Here is a 26,195-nt window from a genome sequence, read left to right on the forward strand (position 1 = left end):
TGTATAAATTGATCATTCAGAGAATATTAAACAGTGAAAAGTGCAGCGGAAATGAATACAAACTTTGTAAACACAATCCAAAGAAGAGAATAGTATGATAAACAATTGCTTCACATTAAGTCAAATGATTGAATTACAAAGCAAATGATTACAAGCACGCTTACAATACTAAGCTCCCCCTCAGCCTGATACCCCAAGGTTGGTTGCACAAGATGAAAGGATTGGACTGGAGAAGAAGAATCTACTCAGTCAATCAAATGTAACAGTACAGGGTACTGCTCCATTTATAGGCAAACCAAACCACTGAGTCATCTCAGCTGACGTCACCATGATAGTGACATCTAACAAACTGACAATCTATATGCACTGTTCTAAACAAACTACTGATATCCAACATCTGATTATCAGTACAATACAAAACAAGAGATAACAACTGCTTCACGTTTCACTGTTGTGGCCTGAGCACTGATGTTGAACTTCAGTGCTTTCTTCAAAGGTGATCAGTCTTTGAGTGGGCAGTGCTTGTGTCTTCAGAAGTACTTAGGAAACAGCAGTAGATAGAGCAACAGTGTTTGTCTTCAGCAGTCTTTAGGATCTCATCAGTGTTTGGTTCATCAGTGGTTATAGTGAGCAGTACTTAAGATCCATCAGCTGTTAGAATACCACTGTCAAGGGGAAAGCAAAGTGTAAACTGCTGCTTATTGAAGTCCTCTGATGTGATCCGGTTTTGGCTTTACATTATCTGTTCCTCTGGTAGGGTTCAATCCCAACAATCTCCCCCTGGAACAGATAATGCCAAAACCCTTCATTATTCAGGACCTTTATTTCTCACCAAAAGTTCCTTAGCATGTCTTTTAAATTCAGCTTCAAATTCCTTGGAACTTAAATCATCTTCATCCCTACACAGTGTAAGTTCAAGGAGATCCTGTAAATCTTCGACACTCAGGCCAAGTGCTTCTTTCCTTGATATGTACTTCACTTCACCATTGGTTCTGACAAGAGTCAATACGTGGGTCTTTTGATCAGACATCCACTTTAGTATTTTTAAACCAAATGGGTTTCTTGGGAGAGATTTATTCTTTGATGAGTTTGGAGATGATGGACTTGTGAACACTTGCAGACTTTCCGACATTCCTTTGAAGGCCATCTCAATAACATTGTTAGCTGCAGCTATGTCTTCTGCAGTCTCTTTTTCGATAAGCTCTTGCCTTTCAATGTTTGTCATGCCCGTTGAAGTGTTTGGTGATGCAGATTTTGTTAATACCTTCTTAACAAGGTTTTGAAGCTTTGTTGAGCTGTCTTCTTTTAGACCCATTTTCATGATGGCGTCTCTGAAGTACTCTGCTTCCTTTTCTTTGACCTCTTCTTCAGTCAGTTGTTTACCTTCTTCTTGGTTTGTCACAAAAATAGGATTGTCTGCTGATTTGAACATTGTTCTGAGGTTTTCTATCTGCTGTTCAAGCTTCATCATTTGTTCATGTTTCCTTGAAGCGCCTGAAACAGTTATCTTTCTTTTCTTTAGCCTTTCATAGGCTTCATCAGTCTGCTGCCTTGACCATTTTGATATGGCTTCAGCAGTATCCATTTTTGCATCCACCAGCTCCTTTTTCTTTCTTTTGTACTCAGCAGTGAGGTCAGCAATGAGCTTTTTTTATTTGCTCCAGTTTGGAGCATTTTTCTTCTTTGTAGGATCATTCTTGATTCTGTCAATCCTATCAGCCTCATGCTTTAGAGCGACTATTGGCCATTCTTCAAACTATTTTTCTTCAGCAGGATAGAATTTTTCTTTCATGATGTAGGCTAGATATTGTTTTCTTAACTTTTTGCGTTGTTCAGCCTTTTCTTTGTTCAGTTCTTGTGCGAACTCTTCCGTCTGCTTTACTTTTGTGAGGAAGAAATCCAGTCTTTTAGCAATGCCTTCTTCGCTTAGACCTTCACTTTCACTCTCAACTTTAGCTTTTAGTTTAGCTTGCCTTTCCTTGATTTTGAGGTAATCATCCATATCCTCTGGTGGCATGTATCCTATGAGTGAGGAGAATCTTCTTTTTGAAGGATCTTCTTCTGTATAGAATTGCCTCATCTCATTTTTGATAGCTTCAAGTTCCAGTGGATATTGTGCAGCATTAGGATCATGTATGCCCTCATCGGCAGAGATTGACTTTCTTTTTCTGTTGAAGAGCTTTGGTTGTGATGTAGGAAAAGTGAGAGCAGTGGTGGATGGTTGATTAACAATGGTTGAAACAACTGGTGTCTCAACTGCTGTTGTCATTCCAACTACTGATGTATCAGTAGAAGTCTTCTGCTTTTGAGCAGGGGTTGTGATGGCAGGGGTTTGAGTTGTGATGAGTGGCTGACTAACAGCAGTTGAAACAACTGGTGTTTCAACCACTATTGTCATTACAACAGATGTTGTAACATCTGTTGTCTTCTGCTTTTTGGCAGGAGGTGATGATGAGGTAGCTGTTTTTGATGGTGATGGTGGTTTTGGTGCTGTAGACACAGATGGTGGTGGAGCAGTAGTTGTGGTGGTGTGTGGTAATGTGGTGTGTGTTGATACTGCAGTTTTAGTTTGGCTGTTTTCTGGCTCAACATATATACCATCATCAATTCCCTTTTTCTTCCACTTGATCTTCTCCCCCTTTTTGGTATTATCTGAGAAGGGTTCGTTCATGAAGAGAACAGTGGAGGGAACTTTTCCAGAGGCACTTTGAATGTGAGCCTTTTTAGCTTTAATATCTGCCTGAGTATCCTTGAATCTTGATTCCACCATATTTGTCAGCTTTTGAACATGTATAGCATGCTGCTGATCTGCCATCTGTTTTTGTCTTTTCAGCAGAGGTTGGAACATGTTCCATAACTCATTTGCAGGAGGTGCCTGTTGAGCATATGCTTGAGCAGGAGGAGCAGTAGATTGGGCTTTTTGAGCTTTTAACAGCTGCTGCACCATATCTTTTATTTCAGCAACTGAGGTTTCCAGGTTTTCAACCCTGCCCGTCAATTCCTGGTATTTTGAATCATCACCTGAATTAACAGGATCATCTGAATCCCCACCGGAAGTGGTTTTACCAATGTATGACTTAGGAACAGAGTCCCAAAAATCAGCCATTGATGCCCCTTGTTCTTGGTACTGGGGACTTCTTTCTTCAGCACTTGATAACCTTTTGATTTTGCCATTGGTTAAAACAATCTCACTGGTGGTTCTCAGTGGTGCTATTGAAGAAATTGCCTTCAAGGGAGTCTTATGAATGTAACCACTGTCCAAATGTAAACCGGTGGGTTCAACATTTATAGTGGCTGCTCCACTTGAACTACTGACAGGAATTACTTGTAATTCCTGCAGTGTAACCTCCTCAGTTGTTACTGGGATAACAGAAGTGTCAACATCAGACCCAGTCACCTGTTGAAGTATACTCTTAGTGATAGGTGTTTGAGAGGAACTGGTTTGTGTCTGAGTAACATCAGCTGCATGCAACAAGGGTATAGTGGATGGTGGTATTATGTGGGGTGAGGGTAAAGGGGTTGAAAGAGACATGTCCTTGGGATCAGGACTGTGGAAGATGGATCCGAGTGGGTCCAGAGCTTCATATTGTGGGGTCCCTGTGCTTACAACCTGATCCTTTTGTGAGGATGCAGGAGGAGTTTGAGGCAAGGGTTGAGATCTTTCTTCCATCTGCTGTGAGGAAGTAGCAGCAGTGGTTATTGGTGACTTTTGTGCTGTCACTGGCATTGACTCTGGGATCTCATCTTCCAGAGTTGCCTTTGGTTTGGGTTTGGTGGGCTTTCTGGATGTTTTCTTTTTGGTCTTTTTAGTGGTGGCAGGTGTGGGTTTCAAAACAGTGGGTGCAATGCTTTGATCACCTGGAGCAGTGGGCTCAGCAGCAGATACCTGAGGAGCAGCTTCATCTGCTAAATTCTGCTCAGGCACCTCTACTTTTGTTTTTATTGGTGCCAACATTCTAGAGAATGTTTCAGGTGTTAAGCAGTTTATTTTAAAAGAGGCACCTTGTTTGGGCAAATCTGCTTCTTTCTCTACATTTTTTTGTTCAAAATAGTAGCTTAAAAATCTTGGAAAGAGCAGAAATGCCTTATTATCAACGTTTTTTACCAAATCATCAAATATTTCCTGGGAGTAATTAAAGTTTTTATTGTTTAAAATTGCATATCCCAGGCATTGAATTTTTGTTGGTATTTCATTAAAAGACGTTGTTTTATTAGAAACACACATTAGCAGTGTGTGAAATAAAAATCTGGGTGCAGAAGAAAAATAACCTTTTTGTAAGGTATCCCTTTTCGGTTGCTCTGCATAGCCCCTGTTTATGAAATCTTTTTTCAACTTTTATTTAGAAAATGAGGTTTTTCCTTTCAAATCATCGAGTTTAAAGATTTCAGAAATAGATTGTGGAGAGATTTGAACCTTCTTACCATGTATCGAGGAGTTGATGGCTGTGATGATGTCTCCTTGTTTTTCAAGGGTGGCATTTTTCCAGAACTCTCTCTGGGTTTGAAGATAAATGGGAGCGTTTGCTGTTATCAAAGTTTTGTACTTTGATGCAGATAAGATGTCAATGATGGAGTCGAAGGTGTTGTCAGTTGTGGGTTTTGTGAGTATACCAACATAGTTGTGTGGAGATTTGTAGCGAATCTCTGTGGTTTCAGCGGCCATTTGAGTGGCGTCTGTTGTGGTGGAGGAAGAAGATGGTTTTGATTTTGACTTCGATTTTGGTTTCGTCATTTTTTGATGAGGAAGATCGAAGAAGGTTTTGTGAGGAAGAGTGGGAAACTGCTTTGTGAAGAGAATGTTTGGAATTCAATCGACAGTGTGAGCCTCTGTTTGGGTTTAATCAGGGTTTTATTTTAGGGAAAAAGTGAATGCTGATGTGGCAGCGGTTATAATGATCTGACGGCTAAAAGCTGACCACGTGCCAACCCCTGATGAAATGGTAAATAATGGAGGACAGTTGTTTTGACAACCACTGATGGATCAAGCATCAGTAGTTACAACGGTAATGAAATGAAATAGTGGGTGTATCAGTGGATAGAACAATGATTTTAAACATCAGTGTTTTTGAAAGAGCAGGGGTTGACTATCAGCAGAGGACAGACTTTAGAGAGCAGACATTGAGGCACAACAGCATTTAAGGTACAACAGTGGTTGAAGACTATAATGAGGATCATTAGTATAACAACTGTTTGTGCAGCAGTGTTTTGACTTTTGACAAATAATTTTAGCATCTGCTTGTTCAGATGTAGGAATTTGATTTTGTCTTGTGAAAGCACAATATCTAATCTAACATCTGTTGAGCACCAGAAATGCTATCCTTAACAAAATACATTTTAGATGTATATTATCAAGATTAAATTGCCAGCAGTTATCTACAGAAATTTTGTTCGAGGTTTTGCCACATGTTCATTACTCCTGACAGTGGTTTAGCATCCCAGACGATGAAGACTTTTCTACTAAAACTACTCATTTTGTGTCTAATTACTTGAACTAGAACATGAGTATCTCAGTAGTTCAAAATCAATTTGCAATCAATTTTTGATCTGTGACAACCAAACTTGAGGTTAACATGACCATGATATGTGTGCCATTTCCTTTTGATCAGATTTAAGGATAGTAATTTCACACAAAAAATTAAGAAATTACATCCTGACCAGTGAGAAACTTTTACTATAAAAAATGAGTAAAAGAACAAAATATATTATCCAGGAACAAAGAGATAATATATCCGGTTTTATTTGAGAAAAACACCTTAAAAAAAATTAAAGGATGTTTTGAAAATCATCGAAAGGATCTGACAGCTTTTCAAGTAAGTTCATGATCATATCATTCTCAAGTTATTTTGACCATTGTTTGGGGTCATTTTCTAGACAACTGATTGTAAATTCTTCTTTTAAGGACAATCACTGGGATGTCATTGTTACCTGAACAATTCGTGTATTGATGAATGCACACAGTTGCATGATTCCATTGTTTTACCCAACTTTAACCTCAAGAGTGTTTTATGCTTATACTCTTTTCTTTTGATTTCAAAAGTTTTGAGATAAACACACTTTGAGATTTGTTCATTTTCTTTTTCCCTTTTACCCTTCCCATTCACAAGTACAGAAATACTCACTGGGAGATGTTATTTTGAAGAAGTTTAGTCCAGAATCATTTTGAAGTAATATTTTGAAAGATCTAGCCACATTTGTACATGCTTTATTACCAGATCTCACATTACGTATGATTTGGACTGTTTTGACACCTTATTTTCTCAATGTGTTTTGACAAAGTTGATTTGGTCTTTTTGAAGATTCTCAACCTGCCTTTGAGCACATAAGAAATTTTGACTAAAGCTTTATTTCCCTCTTTCTATGTCAGCAGAACACTAGTGTTTGGATGAACATAGGTTTTGCTGATCTGAGGTGCATACTTTAGTGTAAAACATGAAAACATCACAAATTTCATAACAACAGTTGAAATCAATTTTGAATGAAGATGAGCACACCATAATTATCAGATATGTTTCCAGATCTGGAAACTATGAGTGATTTGTGCATGACATCACCAGTTGTATGAGATTTGTGAATCTTATGACATCTTGGTTCTTTTACAGAGCTTTTGAGTCATCATTTTGAACATGATTTTTCGTTACTCTGTTTTTCAACTGAATACAATCAACCTCAGTATCAATGAATTTTGAGCTGAACTGTTATGTCAAATTGATTGTTAGATCGAATTTGACTGTCCAGGCTCTGATACCATTTGTTAGGATCGGAGGCTCTCATGATTGTGTTTGTTTGTATAAATTGATCATTCAGAGAATATTAAATAGTGAAAAGTGCAGCGGAAATGAATACAAACTTTGTAAACAAAATCCAAAGAAGAGAATAGTATGATAAACAATTGCTTCACATTAAGTCAAATGATTGAATTACAAAGCAAATGATTACAAGCATGCTTACAATACTAAGCTCCCCCTCAGCCTGATACCCCAAGGTTGGTTGCACAAGATGAAAGGATTGGACTGGAGAAGAAGAATCTACTCAGTCAATCAAATGTAACAGTACAGGGTATTGCTCCATTTATAGGCAAACCAAACCACTGAGTCATCTCAGCTGACGTCACCATGATAGTGACATCTAACAAACTAACAATCTATATGCACTGTTCTAAACAAACTACTGATATGCAACATCTGATTATCAGTACAATACAAAACAAGAGATAACAACTGCTTCACGTTCCACTGTTGTGGCCTGAGCACTGATGTTGACCTTCAGTGCTTTCTTCAAAGGTGATCAGTCTTTGAGTGGGCAGTGCTTGTGTCTTCAGAAGTACTTAGGAAACAGCAGTAGATAGAGCAACAGTGTTTGTCTTCAGCAGTCTTTAGGATCTCATCAGTGTTTGGTTCATCAGTGGTTATAGTGAGCAGTACTTAAGATCCATCAGCTGTTAGAATACCACTGTCAAGGGGAAAGCAAAGTGTAAACTGCTGCTTATTGAAGTCCTCTGATGTGATCCGGTTTTGGCTTTACATTATCTGTTCCTCTGGTAGGGTTCAATCCCAACAGGTGGTAGTTGGAACAAATACCTACCGTTAGTCGAATTCTCGTACAACAACAGCTATCATGCCAGCACACAAATGGCACCATTCGAGGCCTTATATGGAAGAATATGTCGTTCGCCTATTGTGTGGCACGAGATCGGTCATTCGTAACTAACTGGTCCCCAGCTATTACAAGAAACGACTGACAAAATCCTCCAGATTCGAGACAACTTGTCGAAAGCCAGGGATAGACAGAAAAGCTACGCCGATAGAAGACGCAAGCTCCTTGAATTTGACGTTGGCGACTTCGTACTCCTAAAGGTATCACCTTGGAAGGGTGTGGTCAGATTCGGCAAGAGAGGGAAACTAGCGCCTCGATATGTTGGACCTTTTTAGATTTTGGAAAGAATCGGAAAAGTCGCCTACAGACTCGAACTAGCGGAGGAGCTTAGTAACGTCCACCCAACTTTCCATGTGTCAAACCTCCGAAAGTGTCTAGCTGACCATGATCTGATTGTACCGGTCGACGACCTTCAAGTAAACAAAACGCTGCACTTTGTGGAAAAGCCTGTCGAAATCATGGATCGCCAAACCAAGCAACTCAGACGCTCGCGCATCCCTATCATGAAAGTCCAATGGGAAGGCAAACGAGGCGCCGAGTTCACTTGGGAACTCGAAAGCGACATGAAGGCTAAGTACCCGCAATTGTTTAAATGAAGATCTGAAGCGTGAAATTGGTAATATCATGCACGGTGCTGTGCAGCTTCGAGCCTAATTTCGAGACGAAATTCCCTAAACAAGGGGAGCCTATAACACCCCTTGTTTTCGAATGTCAAAGTCAAAGTCAAAATCCAAGTCAACTTTGACTTCTTTGACTTTGATTAATCTATTTTATATTTTACTTGTATTATGTGGAGTAAGTGTTGTTAATCTATGAATCGAAGTAAATGAATGTTTAATCGACGCGAACCGAACTACGACATTGAATAGCAGGAAGTAACAATGCGATAAAGCTAATCAATCGATAATCAAGCCAATCGAATCATCAAACGAACTCGAAACTTGAACTATGCGAATTTTATTGTTATTATACGTGTGTGTGTGTGCCTTATGTGTTACTTGTGCATGTTTACTTTATGTATTGAGTGGTGATCAATCAAATCAAATCAAATCGAAACTCGAAACTCAATCGAATGCAATCGAAACCGAATTATGATGAATGGTTACGTAAAGATAGTGTAGAATATAGATGCTTGTATGTAGATATAGTGGTTGGGACTGAAAGTAATTTGGATAGGAAACTCTATCGTACTCGTATCGTCTTCAATCGAAATCGAAATATCAGAAATCACCGCACCAAACACTCGAACCAGGCTGTGGATCGATCAGGCTGTCAGCCGATCGAACAGCCCAGCCGATCGGACGGACTGTCCGATCGAGCAGGCTGTCCGATCGGGATGCCTGGCTGATCGGCCAGCCCTTTCCTCTTTTGGAAGCCTATAAATAGGCCTGTCATTGTCATTCTTTCCACTTTTGGAAACTCTCTGACCGACCAGCTCGTGCTCCCCTTCTTTTCTCAGATTTCTCTCGATTCCGGTAAGTTTTCATCCTAAATCTTGTACTTTCTTGATCAATACACACTCCTACACCTTTCTATCTTTCAAATCTTGATTTCTAACCGTGAAATCATCAAGATCTAAGCATTCTAGAATGATGTCATCATGGTGTTCTTCAAGAACATCATGTTTTGGCCTCGTTCCACCATGAATAGCTTGGATCTAACCGATTTCCACATAAACAAACTAAAATCTATCACAAGATCTGAACTTTTTCATGGGGTAAGGATTGAAAGGAGGATTTCCATCTTTCTTTCAACTATTTTCCACTCAATGCCTTCAAAACCGGTAGAAACGGAGTTTGAGCCAACTCACCAATCATTCTAATGGATGAGTGGTTCAAGATTCGGATTCTATCTACAAGCTTCACCAATTTCGGGTGAAACGTTGAACTGCCGTTCCGAACAGTTCACCGGCCGGACTTGGGTGATTCCTGTCCAAGCAGGGGAAGCCAGTAAGAACGAAGGTTCCATGGTTCAGCTCGTTGTCAAACTACCTCGATATAACGTCAAATAATCAGAACAGCCAAGTGTTAGACGAACAGGCCGACCAGGTCAGGATGCTGACCGAACGGTTAGACTATTCGAACGGCCAGCCCAACCGATCGGACATGTCAGCCGATCGACCAGGCCAGCCGATCGGCTAGCATATGGCCCCACAAATTGACAATTTCATGAAGTATGGTATTGAACAAAGTAATGTCCGATCGAACAGCCGATTGGTAAACATTACTCTTCGGATCATGAGATACTATGCTTCAACACTTAATCGATTTTCAACACGTTCGACGTATTGGAATGCCACCCGATCAAACATGCTGTCCGATCAGGTGACATCCTGCCGAGGACTCACTACTGAAGTGTCTAACCGATCGGTTAATCCGACCGATCGAACGACCCGTTCGATCGATCGACCTGAAAGGGCAAGAACACTTCAATGTTCTCAAATACTACAACGAAAACCTCAAAAGTACAAACCATCATACACAAACACATCCTACCCAAAGGAAGAAACAATCCACTCGAACAGGCCAGCCGATCGGGCCTACCGGCCGATCGAACGGGCTGTCCGAACAGACCTTCCAACCGACGAACAACCCGTCCGATCGAACCTACAGTCTGTTGATGCATTTATTGTCTATCGCCTTCGTCAATCCGAGTCGTAGTGAGAAGCCGGAAGAAATCAAGCGCATAATGTCATATTTAGTTAGAAATGGCAAGGTGGCAAACTTGTAATTAATGAGAACTTTCATTAAGTTGCCTTGACCATATAAATAGGAGGTTATGTCATGATTTTTTAGAAGAGATTTTTGGGAGAGTTAGGAGAAGAAGACTTCCAGAGAGAGAAAGTCTCAAGAGAGAAAGTGGTGTAATCGTGATTCTTGTACCGTTCAAGTCGTATTTCTCAATGGAATCACGTTAGTAGTACGTTATCGTGTGTTCGGTCACGTTCGTTCACGGATTCCGCACGTGAAACGTTCGTTACGCAATCGAACGGTCGAAAAACCGGTCCTACAATTGGTATCAGAGCTAGGAGCTCGATTGCTTGATCAAACACATCGTTTTCGTACTAGATTTCAGCGATTTCAGAGCCAAATCAGATCCGATTTCATCGATTTCTTCATCTTCTACTCATTTCTTACGTTTTTTACTGAAAACGTCAAATTGAACGGGTTTTCATGGTCCGTTTCATCTGATTTTTGGATATGTTGTGCGTATAGACCTGATCTACAACCCTACCAAGTTTCAGCTCGAAACTCCAAGTCGTTTAGGAGTAATCGCGGTTTTTCGGTCCGAATTCGCGCCAAACCATACAGGTCAAACAGGTCCGCTCGTATTAACAGGTTTGGTTCGCTTATTTGGTATTGTGGTGGTTCGCTCGTGAGACATTGAGCAGGTTCGCTCATAATTACATATGTGGTTCGCTTATTCAAACAACTTATTGGTTCGCTTTTTTGACTTTATGGTTCGCTCCATGTGACATATTGTGGTCCGCTCAAAAGGTTTGGTTTTAGTTCGCTTATATGTCATCTTCTTCACGTGATTCTCTGATCTTACAGGTTGTCGGCAACATAAAAGTTCACGATTGATTCTCTGATCACTAAGTTTTATCGGACCAATCACTTGTTCACTGCCATTAAAAGGAAAGAGCTTTAATTGCACCGCCCAGTTGTTTTAAAAGGGCCCAATCTTTGATCAAGTTGTGGCAGGGTGTTGCTGTTTGTTATCAAAACCCCATTACATCACCGCCCCATTTGAAGTGAAGGTTCAATAAACTGAGGCCCATGTGTTGTTGAATTTGAATGCACCGTCCCTGTGATTGACGGCCCATATGATGAGTTCATAAAACACTTAAGCCAACATTGCCGACACTCTTTATCTTTGGTCCAATCCCAGTTTGTTGTTGACACCGCCCAAATAAAGAAAAAACTATCCAATCACAATAATGTTGTAGCCACCCCACTAAGGTTTGAGGCCCAAGTGCTCCATTACATCATCGCCCCACATTGAAAAGTTTTGGTCCAATTGCTGCTGTTGTGCCACCAAATTAAACGACATCAGTTAAGATCTTTAATTGCCACCGCCCCACTTTTAATTGGAAGGCCCAATGGTTGAAAAGAAAGCCTATGTGATGTTGTTTTGATGCACCGCCCATTTGTTATTGTTGTTTTGGTGTTTTGTGCCGCCCATTAACCTACATCAGCCCAACATCACCGGCCCATATTCACCGCTGAATTGATATTGTTTGTTGATTGGTGTTAGGTCACCGCCATCTATGGTCCAATAAACACAGTTTGCACCGCCCAATTGTTGTTATTGTTTTAAAAAAAATAACAAAGGCCCACTACGAGTCCAATTTTGTTGATATTAGTTTTTTTTTAAAAATTAAAATAAAAAGTAAAAAATAAAAACCATTATTTTTCTATAAAGAATTGGGGGGCATTTGAATTAACAGTGTACATTCATTGGAACGTGTTCACGGATCTTTGACACGAGTTCTAGATCAATTTCATCGACACACACTTTTATGAATTCAGTTCAGTTTAAACTGATCGTTTATCTGTGTATTTGCAGGTAATTCGAAGTGATTTGTTGTCACCGGATTTTCATCAATCGGATATTCATCAGATTTTTATTTGTGTGAAATTTTCTAATTGATTGAAAATCTGTTGCTGTGTATTTCTCATTACCAAGACATGGATTCTGAAATTTATACTGCACTGAACAAGTTCAATAATTTTTCAGGTATCGATGGAGAATCAATTGATGAATTGATTAAAAGGTATATCGAGTTGTATTGGGAGATGGTGAGATTGAAGATAACCAAGACCAATGAGGAATGGGTTAACAAGTTAGCAAATGTTTTACCGGATGATAGGTGGAGAACATGTTTGTTAGATTTAAGGAAGATATATTTAGACGTGTGAGATTGAAGATAACCAAGACCAATGAGGAATGGGTTAACAAGTTAGCAAATGTTTTACCGGATGATAGATGGAGAACATGTTTGTTAGATTTAAGGAAGATATATTTAGACGTGAATTTGAGCTTGTTTATCGAGAAGATTGAAGAACGAGAACTTGAACTCCGAAAGAATAAAGCAGCAAATGATAAAGTAGAATTAAATCAGAGGCAATCGTTCGAGAGGTAGAGGAGCAAGTTAAAGAAATTTAAGCTATCAAGGTGGAGAAGAAAGCTGAAATTGTAAATATGACAGAGAAGTGCTTAGACTGTGAAAATTGAAGTTCGAAAATGCCAAACTCTTGAGGGATTTAGAGAGTTTGACATTAGAAAACAAAAATCTTAAAAATTCAGAAAATGTTTTGAAAATTCAAATAAAAAATTCAGAAATTGAAAAATTAAAAATTGAAAAAGAATTTCAAAGTCAAATAAAAATTCTTGGAGATGGGAGAGATGTGTTTAGCAAAAATAACATCGAAAAGCGAAAAATGATAAATTCTCATCTTCAGAAGATTATCCAACTTGAAAAAGAAGGAGAACAAGCTCGGAAGAAAATCAATGAGCTTGAAAATAAATTGAAAGGTTTTGTGACTTCCTCAGCGTATGTGAATATTTCGTGTCCAAAACCGATCAATTCAAGTCCAATAAGTGACTGTGTCACAAACTTTGACAATGTCAAAGTTGAAGATTGTGATGAGAAATCTGGTGATGAAAATGGAAAAATTGAAAAACAAAAATTGTTTTTAGAATTAAAAGAAAAATTCAAAAATACTGTTTTGCAATCTGTAACACCCCGAAAATATAAATCTTTATATAAGAAATTTAAGGATTTCATAAACAAGAAATAACCATGTAGAAACTTTAACCTAGTTAAAATTTACAAGTCTTGAAAATAACCTACACTTGGTTAAAACTCTAGTATTTAAAAAGAAATGGTAGTTAAGGGACTAATCTTGCCAAAAATCGAAAGTTGAATTTTAATAGTGACAAAACCAAACCAAACACACCAAATTGGTGTGTCTGGTCGACAGAAGCAAGAAAGGGGCGACCCCCATTTTCCAAAACCCTAAAGTTCACAATTTCTTGCAATTGGAGGTTCAAATCCTAACCAAAACGAAATCCGAGCTTAGAATTGTGATCCTCATCGCAAGAGGATTAAGAGGTATGTAAAATTTTATGAGAATTCACTACTTGAAATCCTCATGAATTTAAGCAAATCTGAAATTTTGTTGATGCATGACAGTAATTAGTTAGATTAAAGATGATATAGTGTCTAGGAGTAAAACCTAGACAACTATATATGAAATCATGCTCCAATTCAGGAAAATTCCATGAATCCATGGATGTTAGGTTATGGGTTTTATATGTTGATGATGAACATTAGGATTTTGAGTGTAATCCTAGTATAAATTTCATTATAGGAAGTAACTCCTGTGATATTGATACTAAATCTATGCAAAAATTACTATTATAGTGAAATTTGATGTCAAACCATAAAGTCATGAACTTGTTTATGAAGGTAGAAAAATCTGACCCGCTAGGTGTTTGTAGAAATGCCTAAGTGGGGATTTAAATGTGAAATTTGGATAAAAACGTAGATTTGATAATGGTCCATAATTATGTGATTGTGGTCATAAAAAGGAGTTCTAAACATGTTATAAAAACTGAATTTTCTAGGCAAAGACTCCGGTTCATCTAGCGGACAAGCCGGAGGGAGTTCACGAGGAAAAGACGCACTCTAAAAGGTACGAAATTTATTGTTTCGTTACATTATACCTAATTGTTAGTTTATGTAATAAATTCTGAAACATGACAATCAAGATTACCAAAATGCCATGAAAATGATTAGTGACCTAAACAAGCGAAATGGGTCAAAATGGGTGACAAACATGGATACATACATGCCCTGTATGGTGCTTAATTCAGCAACCAAACGGGTCAAAACAAGTCTTGTATTAAACATGAAGCTAGACATCATCACTTAATGCTTGGATATAACCTTTGTGTAAGTCGTAAATTTTGACATGCCATGATAGTTGTAAAGTTTAAATTCCTTATATAGGAGTTGTGATCTTGATTGATAATTGTGAATAGTTGCATAGATGACAAATACGAAAGTTTGGGTTTAATCATATATAGATCGATATGGGAGTGTTCCCTTTTGGGATAGCAAAAGTGATAACGGGTGATAGTCCTAAATTTGGGTAACTAGCCTTGGGTGGGTAATAAACCTGTTCAAGGTCATTTTGCTGTAAAATGGAACTTGAATGCTCAAGATCAATAAGCAAGAAAACAAGTGCAGGGCCCACCGTAAATTACGGTGACACCGTAATTTACGGTGGCTATTAAAATGTTACGGTGGGGATCTACTGATTTACGGTAGGTTCCTAGAATGCCCAGAACCCACCGTACTTTACGGTGACACCGTAAATTACGGTGGAGCCCAGTTTTGATGAAATTTTTACTTCTTGATTTGAATAAGTTATCGATCCTAATCCAAATACGTGAATTCCCATCGTTAATAACACTAATGCCTGTTTAAAACATTAGTTTTCAGGTACTCAAGTGAAGGATGATGATCAAGAAATCGATTCGAACCGAACACCTAACGTTACGCTTCCGCACTCGATCCATGTTTTGTTATTATGTAAACACCAGTAGTTTATTTTGGAACATTGTTAGTAGGTTAAACAAGTAAATGTTTTATTAAATGGGTTTCGTATGTTGAAAGTTTTGTAAAGACTACTTTTAGTATATTATGTAAAGCTTATTTGCTGTTAAAAACGGGTATTATTAACTGGGTCTTACAAGTTGGTAATCAGAGCTTAAGGTTGCCAATAAGTGTTCGGTTCAAGCTTGATCAACATCCGGTAAGAGTAATTGCTTAAGTAAAATTTAAGGAGTATAGAAATAATTCACGAACAAATATGCATGGAAAAGAGTGTGTAAACACACTCAAACACAAGAAAAGCATGAAACAAGAATAATAGAATCAAGAGTGTGTAAGCACACTCAAACACAAGAAAGGCATGAAACAAGAATGATTGAGTCAAGTTACGAACTTGATCAAATCAAAGCAAGTAAAACATGTATTACAAATGAAATGTTTAACAATGTATGTAAACATTTCAGTATCAAAGATGGCAAGCGGAGGTGATGGTGATGCGGTGCCAAGAGTCACCGAACAAATGAGAATAGTGATTGCCGAAGAGGTTGGAAAGGCGATCGAAAACAGTTTGTCGAACTTCATTGATAAAATCCAAAATACGGTTTTATCAGTGGTAGAAGAGAGAATCAAGAAGCTAGAAGATAATTCAAATCTAGCAAAGGAAAAATCTGGGGAACGAAAACCTTGTTCATACAAGGAATTCATAGCTTGTAAACCGCCTATATATAATGGGGAGGTTGATCCAATCGTGTGTCAGCGATGGATAGGCGATATCGAGGGAGTATTCGAGAGAACCCATTGTGATGAGAATGACTACGTAGCTTATGGTACGGGTCAGTTAAGAGGTCAAGCGAAGGACTGGTGGTATAATAAAAAGAAGGAGATTGGAAACGAAGCGGCCAAGGCCATGACGTGGGAGGAGTTTAAGACGCCGTTTCTTAAACACCATAGCCCCAAAGCGGTTATAAACAAGATCAAGGAAGAGTTCATGCAACTCAGACACAAGGGTGAATCCATAGACAAGATCACGGGGATGTTTATGGACAAAATGAAGTTCTGTGATGATCTGATAACAAACGAAGAGCAAAAAGTTTATTACTATCATAACATGCTAAGCGCAGAATATAGGGAGTTCATAACCCCTTCAAAGTATGAGACCCTTACCGAGATTGTCAATGCCGCTCGGGAAAGGGAGATTGAGTTGAAAAAGAGTATAGAGCGGGGTGAACGAAGGGCACAGGATATAAATCCAAGCCCTACCAAGAAAGCAAGAACGAATGAAACGACGAAGAAATCAGATGCAAAGGGTGGTACACCAAGTTGCAAAATCTGCGGCAAGAATCATAAGGGTGAATGTCGCTTCAAAGATAAGCCTTGTCCTATATGTCGAAAAACGGGACATATGGCTATATCATGCCCGGAAAAAGTGACCGTTTGTTACAACTGTTACCGAACGGGTCACAAAAGATCGGAGTGCCCAGAATTGGCAGGAAAGAAAGAAGGGCAAGACTCAAAAGGTGAAGCCACAAAAGCCAAAGCAAGATCTTTTCAATTGACCGCTGCTGAAGCAAAGGTCGAACCTGACGTGGTCTCAGGTACATTCACTATAAATTCAATTCCCGCACGTGTGTTATTTGATACTGGTGCGAATAAATCCTTTGTTTCATATGGGTTTATTCGACACCCTTCATTTGTTCTAACAAAATTACCTATGCCTTTAGAGGTAGGGATAGGTAATAATAAAAGCTTTATTGTCTGTGATGTATGTGAAAACTGCACGATGAATATTGATGACGAGGAATACACAATAGACTTGATCCCGATGTCGATGGGAGAATTTCAAGTGGTAGTGGGAATGGATTGGCTATCCCGTTACCACGCAAAGGTGGTTTGTTTCCGAAAGGAAATAAAGCTAACGTCTCCTAGCGGAAAACAAGTTACGATCTATGGAGAAAAAGGAGGTAACCCAGCGATATGCACAATGCTAGAAGCTCATAAGCTCATGAAACATGGATGCAAGGCCTTTATGGTATACGCAAGCGAAACGGAAAAAGAACTCCTCAAAATTGGGGATGTACCAGTCGTGCGAGATTATGAAGACGTGTTCCCGGAAGAACTACCGGGGATACCGCCGGAACGGGAGGTAGAGTTCGGAATCGAATTGATTCCGGGCGCAAAACCCGTGGCCAAGGTGCCATACCGGCTTGCACCGTCGGAGTTACAAGAATTGATGTCTTAAATTCAGGAATTTCTTGACAAGGGGTTTATCCGACCGAGTGTGTCTCCGTGGGGCGCACCAGTCTTATTCGTGAAGAAGAAGGACGGCAGTATGCGCATGTGTATCGATTACCGAGAGTTAAACAAACTCACGGTGAAGAATCAATACCCGCTCCCAAGAATTGATGATTTATTTGACCAACTACAAGGAGCAAGTTGGTTTTCCAAAATTGATCTCCGATCCGGTTATCACCAATTGAAAGTCAAGGAGGAGGACGTACCCAAGACGGCTATCCGTACGAGGTACGGGCATTATGAATTCCTCGTAATGCCTTTCGGATTGACCAATGCGCCCGCGGCTTTCATGGACCTCATGAACCGGGTTTGCAAACCCATGCTAGATAAGTCGGTAATTGTATTTATCGACGACATTTTGGTATATTCAAGGAGTGAAGCCGAGCACGTGTGTCATTTGCGGGAAATATTAGACACACTCAGACGAGAGAAGCTGTATGCAAAATTCACGAAGTGTGCTTTCTGGTTACGGGAAGTACAGTTTCTTGGGCATCTCATTAGTGCTGATGGAGTACTAGTGGATCCGTCAAAGATAGAAGCTGTGTCGAAATGGAGCCCTCCAAGAAATCCCTCGGAAATCCGAAGCTTTTTAGGGCTTGCGGGATATTATCGGAGATTCATACAGGATTTCTCCAAAATTGCTTTACCATTGACCAAATTAACTCGTAAGGAGGAAAAGGTCGTGTGGGGCATTAAGCAAGAGGAAGCTTTCCAAACACTCAAGGAAAAGTTGACCCACGCTCCGGTACTGACCTTACCGGAAGGGAATGAAGACATGGTGGTTTACTCGGACGCTTCTCAATTGGGGCTCGGGTGTGTATTAATGCAACGAGGCAAGGTCATCGCCTATGCCTCGAGGCAATTAAAGATACATGAAAATAAATATCCGGTTCACGACTTAGAATTAGCGGCGGTGGTGTTTGCCTTAAAGATATGGAGACATTACTTGTAAGGAGTAAAGTTTACAATCTTTACCGACCACAAAAGTTTGAAATATTTCTTCGATCAGAAGGAATTAAACATGCGGCAAAGACGGTGGTTGGAGTTGTGATCTTGATTGATAATTGTGAATAGTTGCATAGATGACAAATACGAAAGTTTGGGTTTAATCATATATAGATCGATATGGGAGTGTTCCCTTTTGGGATAGCAAAAGTGATAACGGGTGATAGTCCTAAATTTGGGTAACTAGCCTTGGGTGGGTAATAAACCTGTTCAAGGTCATTTTGCTGTAAAATGGAACTTGAATGCTCAAGATCAATAAGCAAGAAAACAAGTGCAGGGCCCACCGTAAATTACGGTGACACCGTAATTTACGGTGGCTATTAAAATGTTACGGTGGGGATCTACTGATTTACGGTAGGTTCCCAGAATGCCCAGAACCCACCGTAATTTACGGTGACACCGTAAATTACGGTGGAGCCCAGTTTTGATGAAATTTTTACTTCTTGATTTGAATAAGTTATCGATCCTAATCCAAATACGTGAATTCCCATCGTTAATAACACTAATGCCTGTTTAAAACATTAGTTTTCAGGTACTCAAGTGAAGGATGATGATCAAGAAATCGATTCGAACCGAACACCTAACGTTACGCTTCCGCACTCGATCCATGTTTTGTTATTATGTAAACACCAGTAGTTTATTTTGGAACATTGTTAGTAGGTTAAACAAGTAAATGTTTTATTAAATGGGTTTCGTATGTTGAAAGTTTTGTAAAGACTACTTTTAGTATATTATGTAAAGCTTATTTGCTGTTAAAAACGGGTATTATTAACTGGGTCTTACACAATCTACTGAAATAGGTGAATGCTCAAAGCAGAAACCTGTTAAGAAGAGTGTAGAACAAAAACAAAAAGGTAAAAATTTGAAAATTGTTCAAAAAGATAATAAAAGCTCATCAGATCGATCATCCAATCGCATTCAAAACGCACAAAAATTGAAAAACGAAAACTCAAAAATTGTTGGTAATAAGTGGTGCAGGTCAGACCACAGTGCTCAAAAGACAAATCCAACAATCAAGAAGAGGAAAGAATATCACCAAGCCAAACAATGCTTTGATCTGAGCGTTTGGTATGAAAATGGTGATTGGTATGATAACAGAGTGTGTTACCGATGCGGCTATCAAGGACACATTGCTGTTAACTGCCAGAGACAAAGATTTGAGACAAGAAGATGCTATAATTGTCAAATCAAAGCACACATTGCCACGGATTGCCCAAGAAGATCAAATGAAAGATTGAGGGTTAATTCTCAGAAATTGGCAAAGAAACCAGTCACTGTCAAGCCCAAGGAACTGAGAGTTTCAGACCGGAAAGTCAAAGAACAGAAGGTTCAAGAACCTAAAGTTCAAGAAAAGAAAGTGAAACTTTCTCAAGGGCAGAAAGACAAACTGCGAAAGAAGAGGAAGAAAGCCAGAGAATATCTGGAGAAGATTTTTTCCTCGGGTTCACCCGACAGATCGAATAAGAGTTCTGATGAATCAACTCCCTCGATTGCAAAGTCAAGCAAGACGAATTCGTCAGATGCAAATCTGAGGACAAAAGAGGAGATAAAGAAGAAGGTAACATTTTGTGGTGATGAATCTGTTTCTTCGGAAACAAAGGAGCCACATGTCGGCGATGAATTTGGCTCATCAAAGTCAGACAAGCCACATTCAGGCAATGATTCTGGTTCGGTAAAACCAGAAGAGCCGGTTGTTGAGATAAAATCTGAGAATTCAGGTTTAACAATGGATGATACAAACTTTCCACCATTGTTGAACAAGAATTCAAAATCACCCAAGGACAGTCAGGCTTGGGTGAAACTTTTCAAATAGAAAAACCTGACTTGCCGGAGTTCCCAGGTTGGTAAGCGTGGAACATGAATCGGCATATGTCTTGAGAAATTTCACTCTGGTGATTTTTCGTCTTTCAAAAGATAAATCAGGGACATTAAGTTGTACTTGATTCATCTTTCCTACAAGTGGTAATTTGAAAAACAAAGTGATGAAACCCCGAGTTTATGAAATGACACATAAAACTAATTTTCCGGAAAAACCATTTTGATTAAAACAAACTTAAGTGTTTTGAAATCATAATGGGAAAATAGTTTGTTGTGAGGGGGAGTTCTGATTGTTTACACCAGGTGGATAGAGAATTGAAGTGATTCTCATCAAGTTGTCAAGTTTGTACAGTTTGTTTTCAAATTTTCCTAGAAAATCAAAATTGAAACATATTTTGATTTTAGGGGGAGAAAAATTTTAAAAAAATTAGAAAATTTATTTGAAAATGTCAAAAACATTGAAAATTTTAAAAACGAGTTTTGTTGTAAAAAAAGAGGAAATGATAGTAAATCAGTGGACTATTACAGCACGCTAAAGAAATGTAATGTCAAATGTAATAAACGGTCTCACTGATGATGTGACGATAGGTTTTTGTACATTTAGTAGATTTATTCGGGATATAAACCTAAAATTTCAAACTTGTGAAATTCGTGGGGAACACTACTTGGATATATAGGTAACCCCTTAAATCTCGTTTGAAAGGTCTCGTATTCTGATATACTAGGTGTTTATACTCTATGATGTCTGGGGTATTATTCCGGGACTTCTGCTGAACGGTAGTTCTGACCTAGTCCTTGGCTAATACTTTCCGCAAAATGCTTGAAACATAGCGTAAAGCCCTCAGTTGATTAGACAATAAAATTGATAATCATCTGTTGTAGCTGAAAAGATCCTCTAAAGGGGACACACTGCTAAGTCGAAGCTGATATCTCTCTGCTGAACGGAAGTTCTGACCTGAGATCCCTCAGTTCTCGCATTTAACCCCTAATTTATGTACAGATATCATTGTAGTATTCTTGCCTGTAAGACTGAATATTGGGATTCTGGATACGGGAGTATATTCAAGAGGTGGGACACATGAATCGAACTAAGTTCATAAAACACTTAAATAGTATCCTGAATAGATTGAAAGTTGTATGAAAATTTAAGAGGACAACTATATCGTCAATCAACGTGAATCTTTTAGAACTTAAAATGTCTAAAAGCTTAACGGTGCGTGTGATGTGTCTCAAAAACTGATATTCTTACACAAACTCACAAAAATATGTTTGTTCATATTTCATTTCTGCATTTAATTTCTGTCTTTGCATTCATGTTTCTTATTTTCAAAAATTCAAAAAGATTTTCGACAACTGATGTTGGAGAGCTGATTTTCAAAATCTCAAAGGCTAAACATGATGAACAGACAGGTTGGTTAAATGGTTTGAAATGTTTAAGATGATTCATTAATTTGAATCAGAATTTGGAATGTTTCGAATTTTTTAATCATTTTTAAATGTGAAAAGTCTCAAATGTTTAGTTGATTCATTAAGTTGAATCACAACTTTATTGGTTTGTAATAGAGTGGTTGAGATGTGCAAGTTTTGAATTTGTTGCTACGAAAAGCCAGACTACGATCCCGACAGCCGAGTCTAAGGAGGAGTCTGAAGATGAGCTCAACGCAAAAGGAGCGTGTATTCGGAAAGCCAGGCGTCGATCCCAAAAGCACGGAAGCTTGACGAAAGGGGGAGCCTGAAGAAAGAGAGCAACGGAAGCTGAAGACAGATCCACCGGGATTCTGTTCGAGCTAGAGTAGTTGAAGACTCTCACTAAAGATTCCGTCAACATTCAAGGGGGAGTTTGTTAGTGCAGTTGTCTGTCGACTACATCTTCGTTCGAGTTTTAGAGAGAGAAAGAAAAGTCGCTACGAGTTGCACTACGAGATTGACTACGGCAATATCCAAGGGGGAGATTGTTAATGCATTTATTGTCTATCGCCTTCGTCAATCCGAGTCGTAGTGAGAAGCCAGAAGAAATCAAGCGCATAATGTCATATTTAGTTAGAAATGGCAAGGTGGCAAACTTGTAATTAATGAGAACTTTCGTTAAGTTGCCTTGACCATATAAATAGGAGGTTATGTCATGATTTTTTAGAAGAGATTTTTGGGAGAGTTAGGAGAAGAAGACTTCTAGAGAGAGAAAGTCTAGAGAGAGAAAGTGGTGTAATCGTGATTCTTGTACCGTTCAAGTCGTATTTCTCAATGGAATCACGTTAGTAGTACGTTATCGTGTGTTCGGTCACGTTCGTTCACGGATTCCGCACGTGAAACGTTCGTTACGCAATCGAACGGTCGAAAAACCGGTCCTACACAGTCCGATCGACCAGGCTGTTCGACCCTCCATCACTTGTTTCCATTTTACGTGTTACTCATCGTTATACTATCGAACTATTCAGGCTAACCCTACTCTCAAGCGCTCCCTTCAATCCATCAATCAATCGTTGTGAGTATACTCGATCCCTTTTTGCTTTTAGCACTTTTAGGTGTTACATACGTTACTTATTTCAAAACACAATCGACACACTACTCAATTATTTGAACGCTAACTGATTCGCATGTATTACGTGACTAAATGAATGCTTGTTGTTATGTTTACACGTGGAATGTTGTCTACCTACCTTAACGACGTAGTACTATAGTTTGGACTCAGCACTCGTTCACACGGGGGTTGTTAAGGACAATTACTTGCATGGATTACGGTGGTAATCATGTATTGCGAACTGTCTCGGACAGTCAACCCGCAGTCATTGGTATCGATAGATCCATGTCGATAATTAACATGCTTCGTTTTCCTCTGTGTACGTGCTGGTTATGCATAAACTATTTCGAACCCTATTATGCTATTATCAAACTTGTATGCTCACCTTTACATTATATGTATTGACTTTATTTTAACGTATGTGACAGGTGTTTAAGATGTTTGCTTGCTAGGAAAGCGAGGCTAGAATAAAGCTCTAGAGCCTCCCAACAAATAGTTGTCTGTCAGGAATAAGTGACTAGAGCATAGTTGTCTATAGATCTTGTCAGACCGGGTCTTTAAAAACATTTGAACAATATTAATATTATTTATTTATTTAAATCTTAGTTGTCGGAACAGAATATTTGGCTAGTTGTTATCTGTGATAATTTGTTTTACTATTTGGGATACGGTATGGGACGTATTATTTAAACTAGATGGTAATGATAGTTGTTATGGAAACTTCTGGACAATCTGTTTCGCTCAGTGCCATGCCCCGATGATTCCGCCATCGGTTGGGGTGTGACAATATAGACCGTGGAGATATGAATGGTGAAAATCATTTATTTTATATAGACAGTAAAATAAGGCAAAGAACCCACGGACAAATGATAAGGAAGATTCACCTTCAACATAAGAAACTAGTTATTAAAGTCATTAATATATAACCAAATAAAAAGTGAGAAAAGATTAAAAATAAAAAGTATTACACTAAACACTTGTCTTCACCAAGTGATGTAAGTGACTTAGGCAAACATGGCCTTTGATTGTCAAGAACTCTTACGATCAATCTTGGATCTCGAGACTACTCACACACTCTATAACGGGTGATGGATGATGGTGATGGATGTGGGTTGTGATGGTGGTGGGTGGGTGAAGTGTGAGAGAGGTGGTTTGACAAGGGATGAGTTGCAAGTGAGCCAAACACCCCTATTTATAGCCTGCACAGAAGCCCAGACACGGCCCCGTGTCCATTGGGCACCACCCAGTGTCCACCCATCTTCTCTTTCTTCATTAAATGCAGTTTGTCTGCATTAGTTGACCACGCCCCCGTGTCCGCTGGGCACGACCCCGTGTGCAGAAGCGTGTCTGTACTATCAAGATTTGCCTAGATTCTGCGAATCTTTGCGTTGACCACGGCCCCGTGTCCGTTGGGCATGCCCCCGTGGTGGGTGATAGAAGCTTCTACAACTTTGTCTTTTCTGCAGACACTTGGGTACGCCCCCGTGCTCAGTGAGCACGGGGCGTGTTCAGCCTTCTGTTCTCTTGTTTTTGCTTGGGAAGATGCTGTCGAGGGGTCGGGCATGCCACGTTTATTCCTTTTCTTGTATTATTGTTAGATTTGGCTTCATTTTTGCTTCTTTTGTTCATTTGAGCTCGTTTAATCCTGAAAATACAAAAGGAAGACAAATACACACTTTTTCCAACATTAGTACTAAAAAAGGGTTAGTTTTATGCCATATTTGATGTAATTTATATGTTGCATTTTGTGCACATCACCAGCCCATTACGCGTAGTACCTGCACTTAACCTTTTTGAAAAATACGTCAGTTTACACTAGTAAATACAATTAACTGACTCTTTTGAAAAGTGTTTATAAAATTGATTTAAATGCACCAGGCACAAATATCTTTTATAACTTGGGACAATTATTTAAAATAATCTTGTATACAGATTTACATGTTTGTCGTCCATTCAGGACCCGGTTAGAATAGCCAGATTAGGTTAATAGACACACCACAAGTATAGGCCCACAAGGGAGTGAGATACCGTTATTACATACGCAACTGTCAGGTGTATGCCTACACCCCGTGCTTAAGCCGTGGCCATTTTAAATGAATGAGCCGAGGATATCCAGGACATGGTTACTAACCCCCCAAAGTTATTGCATAAGACAGATTAAAACGGGTTATCTCAATGGTTTAATCACTAATCGATTAAATATTCAATACCCGACCAAGCGGTATTATTATAATACCGTATCCCAAGCCCGTATAACGGAAAATAAGTTAAAAGTATTTACCTGAGCTAAAATATAATTTTATTCTCAGCCGTATATCAAATCAGCAAGTACAGTAGCTTTTACTGGGCTCCTAATCTGGAACGAAGGTTTTAATAACCTATTAGATTCCTAACGGGTCTCATTTAAGTTATAACTTAAACCGGTTAGTTTTTAAGAAAGGTATACGGTTCAAAACGCAAGATTAAGCGAAGACCGGATTAGAATGTGATTTAGACCCAACAAATATGAAGACTTGTATAATATGGGTAAACTAAACACATTATGGATTTTGAAGTAACGATGATAAGGTTTGACCCGTTTCGGCTAATTTATGCAAACTAGTTACATAAACCTTACTGAACACGTATGTGCATAACGGGTAGCCAAAAGAGTCATGTACAAGTTCCATAAGTTATTATGCTTAAATTATGTTGTGATATTAGTAGGATATCTTCCATTATGCCCAAAACGAATTTAAATGTAATTTAAGCCCCGTAGGGGTATTTTGGTTATTTTAAAGTTTATAAAAGTGATTAAATATCAATCTGAGGTTCTGGTCTAAAACAATCAGTAAAAATATTTATTCTAACAGGTTATATCAGTAAGATATCTTACATATGTGAAGTTTATCATTTATGGCCAAACTATGCACCATAAGGACATTTTGGTCATTTCACATATGCTTTAAGGGTTAATGTAAGACCCTAACTCGTAATTGACAAAAAGTCGCAGCGGAAGTTTAAGCTATAAAATTTCTTTCATTATAAATACCTTAACTTATTTAAAATTTAACTTTAACATAACTCCTTCATATAGATCCATCAATCGACTTATTTATTAAGTAAAAGCATAGCTTATGTTTACTACATTATATACATCAACGTTCCCGTACAATCTCACTAGTGACTCGGTCCTTGATCTCTAGCCCTTGAAGATCCTTCGTATCTCGTACTACCTGCGCTCACCACATAAAATTCATAAACATTAGTACGCATCATAAACATGTAAAATTCATTCACGTTTAT

This window comes from Helianthus annuus, chromosome 6 (genome assembly GCF_002127325.2).
Source record: "Helianthus annuus cultivar XRQ/B chromosome 6, HanXRQr2.0-SUNRISE, whole genome shotgun sequence".
Taxonomy (NCBI): Eukaryota; Viridiplantae; Streptophyta; class Magnoliopsida; order Asterales; family Asteraceae; genus Helianthus; species Helianthus annuus.